The sequence below is a fragment of the Euprymna scolopes genome, chromosome 12 (assembly GCF_053919585.1).
Source record: "Euprymna scolopes isolate OS-2025 chromosome 12, ASM5391958v1, whole genome shotgun sequence".
Taxonomy (NCBI): Eukaryota; Metazoa; Mollusca; class Cephalopoda; order Sepiida; family Sepiolidae; genus Euprymna; species Euprymna scolopes.
In genome coordinates this window covers 71,916,432-71,925,949 of record NC_136493.1, presented here as the reverse complement: position 1 = coordinate 71,925,949, position 9,518 = coordinate 71,916,432, and the positions used below count along the sequence as shown (strand labels likewise).

General features: G+C 32.6%; 1 protein-coding gene and 1 long non-coding RNA gene across 6 annotated transcripts in view; one reads left to right on the top strand and one right to left on the bottom strand.

Moving 5' to 3' along the window:
- The window catches only part of LOC145291330 (receptor-type tyrosine-protein phosphatase N2-like), a 1,723,320-nt gene that overhangs the window by 1,511,787 nt on the left and 202,015 nt on the right, over positions 1-9,518 (top strand). The gene's annotated exons all lie outside the window — the stretch shown is intronic.
- LOC145291333 (uncharacterized) overlaps positions 1-9,518 on the bottom strand; it is a 163,693-nt gene that overhangs the window by 140,059 nt on the left and 14,116 nt on the right. The gene's annotated exons all lie outside the window — the stretch shown is intronic.

The following is a 9,518-nucleotide window of genomic DNA, read 5'->3' as shown; positions in this document are numbered from 1 at the left end:
ATAAAAATAAATATTTAAAAAAGGATATTCAATCTAAAATCTAAAATATTTACTTTTATTTTATTCCTTTTTTTCCTGATTATTTTTTACCGCTGTTTGTATGTAATTACTAAAAAAAAAAAAAAAAAGAATCTGATTTTTGTGTGAACTACAATGGATGTAATACTAACATCTCTCTCTCTCTCTTTCTCTCTCTCTCTCTCTCTCTCTCTCTATATATATATATATATATATATATATATATATATATATATATATATATATATATATATATATATATATACATTGAATTAGGATTGTATGCATTATCTGTGGCCAATTTTAATTTAAAGTATTTCATTCATTGAGTTTATGAGGCTCCACTCCCTTTTCTTCCAATGTTTAAATGCCTCCACACTTTCCAACTCTACATCTTCATACTGAAAACCAACCAACTGCAAATTTTTCCTATGTAACATGATTAAGTCAACCAAGCTATTTATTTTCCTATGTAGCCACAGTTGACCCCAAAGTGACCCCCATCTTGCACCTGGTAAACATTTAACTTGGAGTGTACATCAGTACCAATAATATTCAACAGCAGTAGTATTTGTGAAAAATAAAGATTCAGTTTATATGTGCAGATTTGATTTCCTATAATTGTCAACTTTTGTAGTTCGTACAAAGTGTAAGTGCATCTATAAGTTGTCTATAAACAAAAGTGATATGTTCAAAATATCGTCAAGTCTGTCTCAGGAGGCGATAGGATGTTTCTAAATTTTGATAAAAACTATCAATTGATCATTTCATAAAATGACCGAGTATTTTTGATGGAAAGTAACTAGGTATAAGATGAATGGAATCTTAATTTAAAATGAATTATACGGATTCATAAGACTTCCATTTTCTTGAACATTGTTGTTGCTATGAACATTATCGATAATTGGTTTTAGTGAGACAAATTTGATAAGCCACTGAAAGGAAGATAAAAGAAGTATGAATGGAAAAGTTAAATCCATATTAATTCAATTTCTGTTTCATTCTATATCTAAATAAGATCATATTTTCAAAGACTCATACTATAATAAGGCCACCTAGTGGGCATTGAACCGAATATTTATTTTTTTAGCTGTGGCCTTATTTTGACACACTAAGCAACCAGTATCTGTGGTCTCAATCTTTTGTGGTGAAAACAATCCTATGAAAGTGAAATAATGCAAGTGTAAAATCCTGAACACCAAGTGAGTAGTCAAGTAACAATCTCAGGTTAACAATCTGTTGTAATAATAACATCACTATGAAGCCGGTTAATGCCCCAGAGTTATTAGCTGATATTTTGAGCTGACATTTGTGCTATGTAACGTTTGAATTGCTGAACATGAATATGAAGATGGTTATCAAAAAAGACATAAAGTACTGGAAATCTGAAAAATGCTTGTTTTAATTCAAACTCCAATAAACACCAATTGTTATTGTCACTGAGCAATCTCTGTGAAAAAATTTCGGCATCTAGTAAGAGATAGAGAAATACCAGTGTCCATCTAGTTTCATTTGAGACAATCGAATGCAACCCTAAAACTAAGATTTCAATTCTAGAAGTTTCGATGTCACAAGTTGACTGATAGTTTGCACTAAAATAATAGACTGTTTAAAGACGCAACTTGAGAACATTTTTATCAAATATGCAATATCTTGAAAAGAGAAAACATTGCTTTCTCAACAGCTGAGTTAGTTTCAAAGAGAGATATCGTTCACTAAAATACAATTTCTGCCAATGACGTAACTAGATGAACGCAATTCATAAAGCAGGTTACTTTTCTCAAAAATAGATCGTTCTTGAGTAATCGTATCAGGACCTCCAAAAAGTTAGTTCAGTCTCAGGACAATGAAAATTCTTTACATCTGCAGAAAGAATGTGTTCCAAACTCATCATCAAAAACACAAGTAGATGGTAGACAATGTATATATATATATATATATATATATATATATATATATATATATATATATATATATATATATATATATACTTGTATATGTTCCCAAACGAAACAGTTTTGCTTCACTTTTATAAACCTATTGTCTAGAATACTTATTCTGATTTAATAAAAATTTATTAAATGATTTTGATTCTAGAAATATCTAAAATTTAAGGCGCAAACTTAAGGTACTTAAAAAAATTGAAATTTATAGGGTTTGTTATTATTATCTATAATATAAATCTCACCTATTTAAATGTATGCATGTTTGGATGTCTGCTTAAAACTTTCGACAGAGGCGACGAATTTTCACGAGATCGGTATCATTTTTGACCCTTCAGACGACAAATATAAAAAAATTGGCCAAAAACATGAATTCCTTCACCCTCAACTGGGCTCTTTTCTACAAAGAGGGGGTCGCTTTTTTCGCCGATATTTTCGAAAGTCATCCCCTCTTTTCGATTGACTAGCCTTAATTTAAACCTTTGCCACTTCCGGTTTGGCGATGGACACAACAGCAAAGATGTCACTTTTTTTTCATGTTCTTTTCCTCCTTCGCGGTACAGGTTCAAGCCTGCCTACTACCACTTTTATTTTTTGCTTAACACATACCTCCAAACACCCGGGAAATGCTGGGCACCCAGGCTGATCTAATATAAAATTTAATGCAAATCTGAAATGTTTGAATGTTTAAACGGAAAGTTTTCTCCAATATTATGCCACTTAAATCTTTTTAAAAATTTGAGAAATATTTATTAATCGATATGTTTTATTAAAAATTCACAAAAATAAAAGGTATCTGAATTTTCACAAAAGGTTTCCACCTCATTTTTAGCCCTTTGCATAAACTAAATACAACCCTAGCAACTTTGTTCTAAAATTCATAACGATAGGTTAAAAGTGATTCCTGTACGCACAAGTATATAAACACATACACATGCCTAACTTTATATAAATGATGATATATATGCACACACACACACACACACACACACATTACATTATTCTTTGCAAAAAATTAAATGAATCATATTCACTCAGCAATCCTTTTTATTCTACTGTTATATATCCTGGTTCATAAACATGGTCAAATTGCTCCTCCTCTGCCCACTCATGATACATATTTAATAATTTTGTAGCTCTAAAAGATGTGGCAATGCCAACGTGATATTACATTTCCAAATTTTTGAGATGAGGATTGGTTATTCGTATTATTTGGATTCATCAGACTACTATTCTCATCTTGAGTGTGATTTTCACAACGTTTCAGTCAATGTAATCTTCGATCTTCTTCAAGTGTATCTTGTCGAACTAGGGAATGTTTCTGTTGAATTCAGGAATTTGGACAGAATTTCGAGCGGGGGTAATATGCTCTTGTTCAGTCAACCATGACTGGATAAAGGTCCTAAAAAATTTGCAACTGTATTTTTCAGTTGCCCAGACTGAGGATGGCCCCTTCAACCTTCAGCAGAATATCACATTTTACAATTGATTTTCACTACTGCACCACAGGTCCTTGCAAGGACATTCCCAAGTTTGACAAAATACACCGCAAGAAGGTTGGAGGTTACATCAACCGAAACATTGTGAAAATCACACTCAAGATGAGAACAGTAGTCCAGTGAATCCAAATAATATGAATAGCCAACGTCATTATTATAATTATAAAAAAAGGCAAATAACCGTGGGACCCAGAAGAAAGATCTGGGTGTCATGACGGCAGATGCCCTCTCGATGACCAACATGGAGGACCCAGTCGTTATCCTGTGAATGTTGGTTGCTCATCTAATTTCAAGAATAAGAACATCATAGACCTCAATCAGGTAAGTTTTCCAATTGCCTATACAATCAAACACAGGAAAGCAGAAACACCAAACATAAAAACAAACTCCTAAAGGAAGAAATGGACCACAAAAGAGAATATCTGAACTAATGAAAATATAATGAAAAATAAATGAAACGGTGCAAGAAGAAACGCTCTGTTAAAACCTACACATAGACAATCAACACTTAGAGGACCGACAAACCATAAACACTGAAAACGTTAAGACCAATAACTGCAAAACGACAGAACTAACTGAGGATGAAACAACCGAAACAGAAAACATCATAAGACTTATGAATGAAGAAAAAACAAAATTCCCATCCCTCAAAATAATGAACTGACAAAACCTGGATGGGAAATCAAACTGGAAAACTAAATAAAAAAAACACAAACAAGAAACCAAAGTAGTAAAGAGGATGAAATTTAACAGAAAAGTAAAGAAAAATGGAAATATGGCTCGCAATGAGAGACTAATTAAGAAATATGAAGAACTAAAGCAAAAGATAGCAAGATTGAGATGATACAGATACAAAACAGATAGTACAAACAAAACAAGATCTTTGAAAAAAAACAAAAGTAAATTCTATTAAAATGCAAAATGGAGGAAGGACAAAATCAGATTAACCAGACCCAAGAGAAACCAAACTCTACCAGAGCGAGATATGGGAAAAACAACAAGATCACAATAAAAATGCTGAATGGTTGAAAGATAGGAAAGAAGACTTACAGCAAAACAAAGAAAGGGAATAAAATTAGCATAAAAGAAACACTCAATACAATCCTAAAATGGCAAACTGGAGAGCACCAGGTCAAAACAGAATACATGCATACTAGTTAAAAACATTCATGACACTACATGGAAGGCTAAAACCTGAAAAGCCCAGAGCAGATGTGCCAGATTTGATAACAAAAGATAGAACTACACATACAGAAAGACACTGAAAAGGGAACCAACCCCAGTAACTGCAAGCTCATAACCTGCTTATCAACCATGTTGAAAGTCCTGCACAACTAAGAATTTACCACTCCTTTAATAATTGTAGACTACTTTCTGAGGAACAGAAATGAAAAGAACACCACATGATCTATACGTAAATCAAAAGATCCTGAAGGAAATAAAAAAGAGAAAACAGAACATAGCCATGGCATGGATTGACTACAAGAAAGCATACAAGATCCCTAAAGCATGGATAATAGAATGTTTGAGAATGTACAAAATACCAGAAGGACGATACATACTTGAGATAAAATACAAAGAGATATTTTCCTAGGAGATCCCCTACCACTATTACTGTCCATCATAGCCATGATGCCGCTTAACAATATATTAAGAAAATGCCAAGCCAGATACACGTTTACTTATACAGACGAAAGAATGAATTACCTAATGTATATGGGTGACCTGAAACGTTTTACAAAAAACAAAAAGAACTAGAGACACTAATAAACACAACCAGAATCTTCAGCCAGGATATCCAAATGGAATTCATGGAAAAGTGTGCATTGTTAATGAAAGGTATGGAACTGCCAATCAAGGGGAGATGAAAACACTAGGCAAACATGACAACTGAATATTTAGGAGTTCTGGAAGCAGATACCATCAAATTGAAAGTGGAAATCACAAAATCCTATGGGATATTGACGTATAAATAGATAAATCTATCCAAATAAGGAGACCAAATATTATAACAGTTAACAAGAATGAAAAGTTCTGCCTGTTGTAGATATCGCCATTCCAGCAGACAACAAAAATAAAGGAAACAGAGCAAATACACGGAACTGGCCAGAGGGTTGAAAGGGATATAATAAAGAAAGTCAGGATAACCATAATAATCATAGGAGATCTAGAAACAATCCTGAAAAACTATAAAAAAGTAAATGAGAGAGATTAAAATCAGGCAGATGGCTGAGAACACAATGCAATTTCAATAATGAAAACAGCTCAAATATTAAGGAAAACCCTTGAATGCAGACTAACACACATGAGATAAAAACGCTAACCAGAAACTGCAACAGAAGTAGGAAAAGGGGGGAAAAGGAGCACCACATAGAACAAAGAAAACTGAAACTGTATAATCTTAAGTTAGCTCCCTCCACTCCACAAAAAAATAAATAAAATAAAATTTGCAGCGCCAGTATCAACTGGCAGACGCACCAAATAGTCATGAAGGGTCAGAGAAGATGGAAAGACTAAGGAGAAAAAGAATTAATCAGACTGTCACTGGATAAGTGCAAACAGGACTGGGACCTTGGAGAAGCCAAATTCTAGTTCTGTTGCAAACAAAAAATCAATAGCAAGCGGCTGTTGTGATAATGCAAATTTATTTGTTAAGGTTATTAAAGGAGGTGAAGAGTCTTGGATATTTGGGGAAATTTGCTGTCACCCAGACTCCAGGGAACACTACAGATTGTTGTCTGCGAGTAATCTTTGATGATGACCTGTGTGAGAACTAGTGAGTAATATTAACAACAATAACATTATTATCATGATTATACTATATGTACTACATACGAATGTGTATATACATGTGTGTGTGTGTGTGAATGAACGTGCTGTAAATACGTTCAGTTGCAATAGATGAAATGTGGGGGCAGAATTATCGAGTTGGGGTTACATGAAGGAAAAGGTGAAATAACATCTCCATCTAAAAACTGGCGCCCGCTACTACTGCTGCAGTTGTTGCTTTTAGCCTTATCTTTTGTCATATCATATTTGGAAATAATATTAACGTTTATATTGCAATGGAATATGACTTTACCTTTGGATTTAAACTCTCAAACAGCATGAGAAATATGCAGGTTTTATGATGTAGTGATAGACACAAAACCAGCTGTGGCTTTCTGTGAGATCAATAATTTGCTGAGTATAACAATAAGATTGTGATCTTACAGTTTTTGTGAGATTAAAATTTTTTTTAAATATATATTTATATGCTCTTACATTGCTATTATATCTTCATTGTAAAATGGAGACTTACTTTATAGCCGTGGTGATTGAAATCTTAATTTCATCATAAGCAACATTCGAAATTATAATGAAGGATTTAAATTACACTCGCTATAAGTGTCCAGTTTACAACAAAGATGCCGAAAATAGAAAAGTTAAAATCTCAGAAAAAATTTCATCTTTTTTGTTTCATTAATTGAGCTCTAAACTTAGCAAATTTATTAAATATGATGCATAAGGGAAATTTGTCAACAATAAGATGCTAAAAAAATGTTGTCAGTTAAATTATGATTTAAACTAGACCACCTATAATCTATTGGGTCAGTATTTGTTATACATATTATTAAATATTTACTTCCAAATATTTTCTAATATTTTTAACTTTAGAAGAAGCAATTGATGATTCCAAGATCACAACATGGCAACCACAAATGGCAAAATGGCATAAGATCATTTCCAACTCAAAAAAGGCCAGTAATCTTTGGAGAAATGAAGAATTTCAGAATTTCCAAATATTTATGAAACTCTCTCTTAGACCTTCTCTCTTTTTCCCTCTCTTTCACTTTTGAGACCAGGAAATGATTTGTTGCATCATTTTATTCCTCTCATCACAAATCTCAGCATTCGCCTTTTATTTCTATCTTAAACCACCCAAAACATTCATGTACAGATGAAATGTCTGCATGGTGACAACAACAGCATTAAAGTTTTTAAGTTGTATGGAGACTATATAAACGTGTTTTGGAAATGACATTATGCACTTCCCACACAAGTGCATTTACCTGTAAATGACTATGCATTCATATATTGTGAATAATTATTATCTGTAATAAATATATATATATGTGGAATTGGTCGTTTGAATACGACGTATGAGGTTCAAGCAACTAAGTTGTCTGAAATCCATACGATTAATTCAGCTCAAATATATATATATATATATATATATATATATATATATATATTCAAATATGTAAATAAAGCAAGTTACAGACTGCAAAATAAAAACAGAAGTAATTTAGTCCATTTAGATCTTAAAATTTAAGCATGTAAAAAAAGGAAGCCATTTTTTAATTTGGTTCAAATTTCAAAGAAAAAAATATTTCAAAGAAAAAAATATTTCAAAGAAAAATATGTGTGTAAAAAAAAGAAGAGAAATAAAAGAAATATATTTTTTATTTTTAACTTGAAAAGGTAAGTACATGAAACTATAGTCATTTTTAATTATAATTATGCATTCATATTCTAAAATACATCTTCTATATAATTATAAAACTCAGAAATTTCTGAAAGAATACAGTCATATTCTTTCAAAGCTCTGTCTTTGTTCATCTCCAGCTTGTCAATGGACAATGTGAGGCTTCTGATATGTGTAGCTTTGCAGTACTGTCAGGGTTTGTTGGTTGATTGGTTGTTTTTGTTTTATGGCATATCAACCCTTTTCAGGTCATTTAATGCTGAATCCAGTTATTTTGAAGAAAATTTTTTAATAGAATATATTTATTTTTCAAGTCGGTTTCTATTTAACCTATAGTTGGGACCTTAACAGGTACTACCACTCTGGATCAGAGTGGACCTGGGAGCAATGGCAATTAAAGGGTGGGTACACACTCCCCAAAGCCTGCAAGCTGGGGCCCTCACCATCGGATATAGTTCAAGGTCATATGCAGGACTGCTGTCAGGGACTACAATTGATGAATCATTAGTTGAGTTCAAAGAATGGCTCCATTCAGTGCTACATTAAGATGGTTAAGGTGTTTGGTGGGCAATGTAAATGTCAACACTTGATACAGAAGTGAAGAAGCTACTGGAAATAATTTGTTGTACATACAGCACACCAGGGTGTTTTGTAAGACATTAGCTGTAAAAAACATGAAAAGCAGAACTGTTGCACTTGCTTTTGCCCCTTCAAGCCAATAATGGGCATCATAGAACATTGCAAACAATATAGGTGATAGTTAAATACAGGAAAGTTGTCGATAACAATTTCTATACAGATTTTTAAAATGCTTATAGGAGCAGAAGCAATATAAAAGCAGTTGATGGCAAAGTAATTGGATGCAGGAGTTACCAGGAGTACCTTAATAGAGAAGTAGAAGCAAATGTGACGGTCGAAATCATTGATCATGTCAATGTTTATCTCTGAGGATGGCGTATCCTACCATATGCAAGACTTTCACATGCTATTTCTGAGACTCCAACAAGAGAGTTTTTTTTTGATTCTTAACATCCTTATAACAGTTTTCCCCACCTGTTATCCAACACACACTTAGAGATTGACCTGTCGGTTTTGGTTCTAAACAAGAAAACAGTTGGTAATCAACTTCATAGAAAGGGTTGTGAGAGTCTTAATAACCTGTTCCTTATTTTATGCAGTTTCTTTGTTTTCCTTCCTTTTTTGAATGATTTTTAGTCAACTAATTTTTCATGAAATCATAAATAGTTTTTTCAAAATAAAATTAAAATCATTTGGTATATTCTAAATCCATTGAGTAAATGTAGTGACTGTTTAACGTGAAAGTGATGGATAACTGGTGAAGAAATGAAATCAAGCAAATCTCCACTCCCTAGAGAGTTTTAGAGAGCAATATATAATTTGTGAATTGTTAGAGTTTTTCGAATAAATTTTTCAACATTTAATATCTCTTCATGTCTGTCTAAAGGAACAACAAGGATAGAAGATTAGTTTATAGCAAATTACAAGGTGTCTTCGCAGAAAATGCCAAAAAGTCTGAGCATGGCTAATTTTGCACTTATCAGATTCTTCCTTTCAAGGGTAACTGGATTT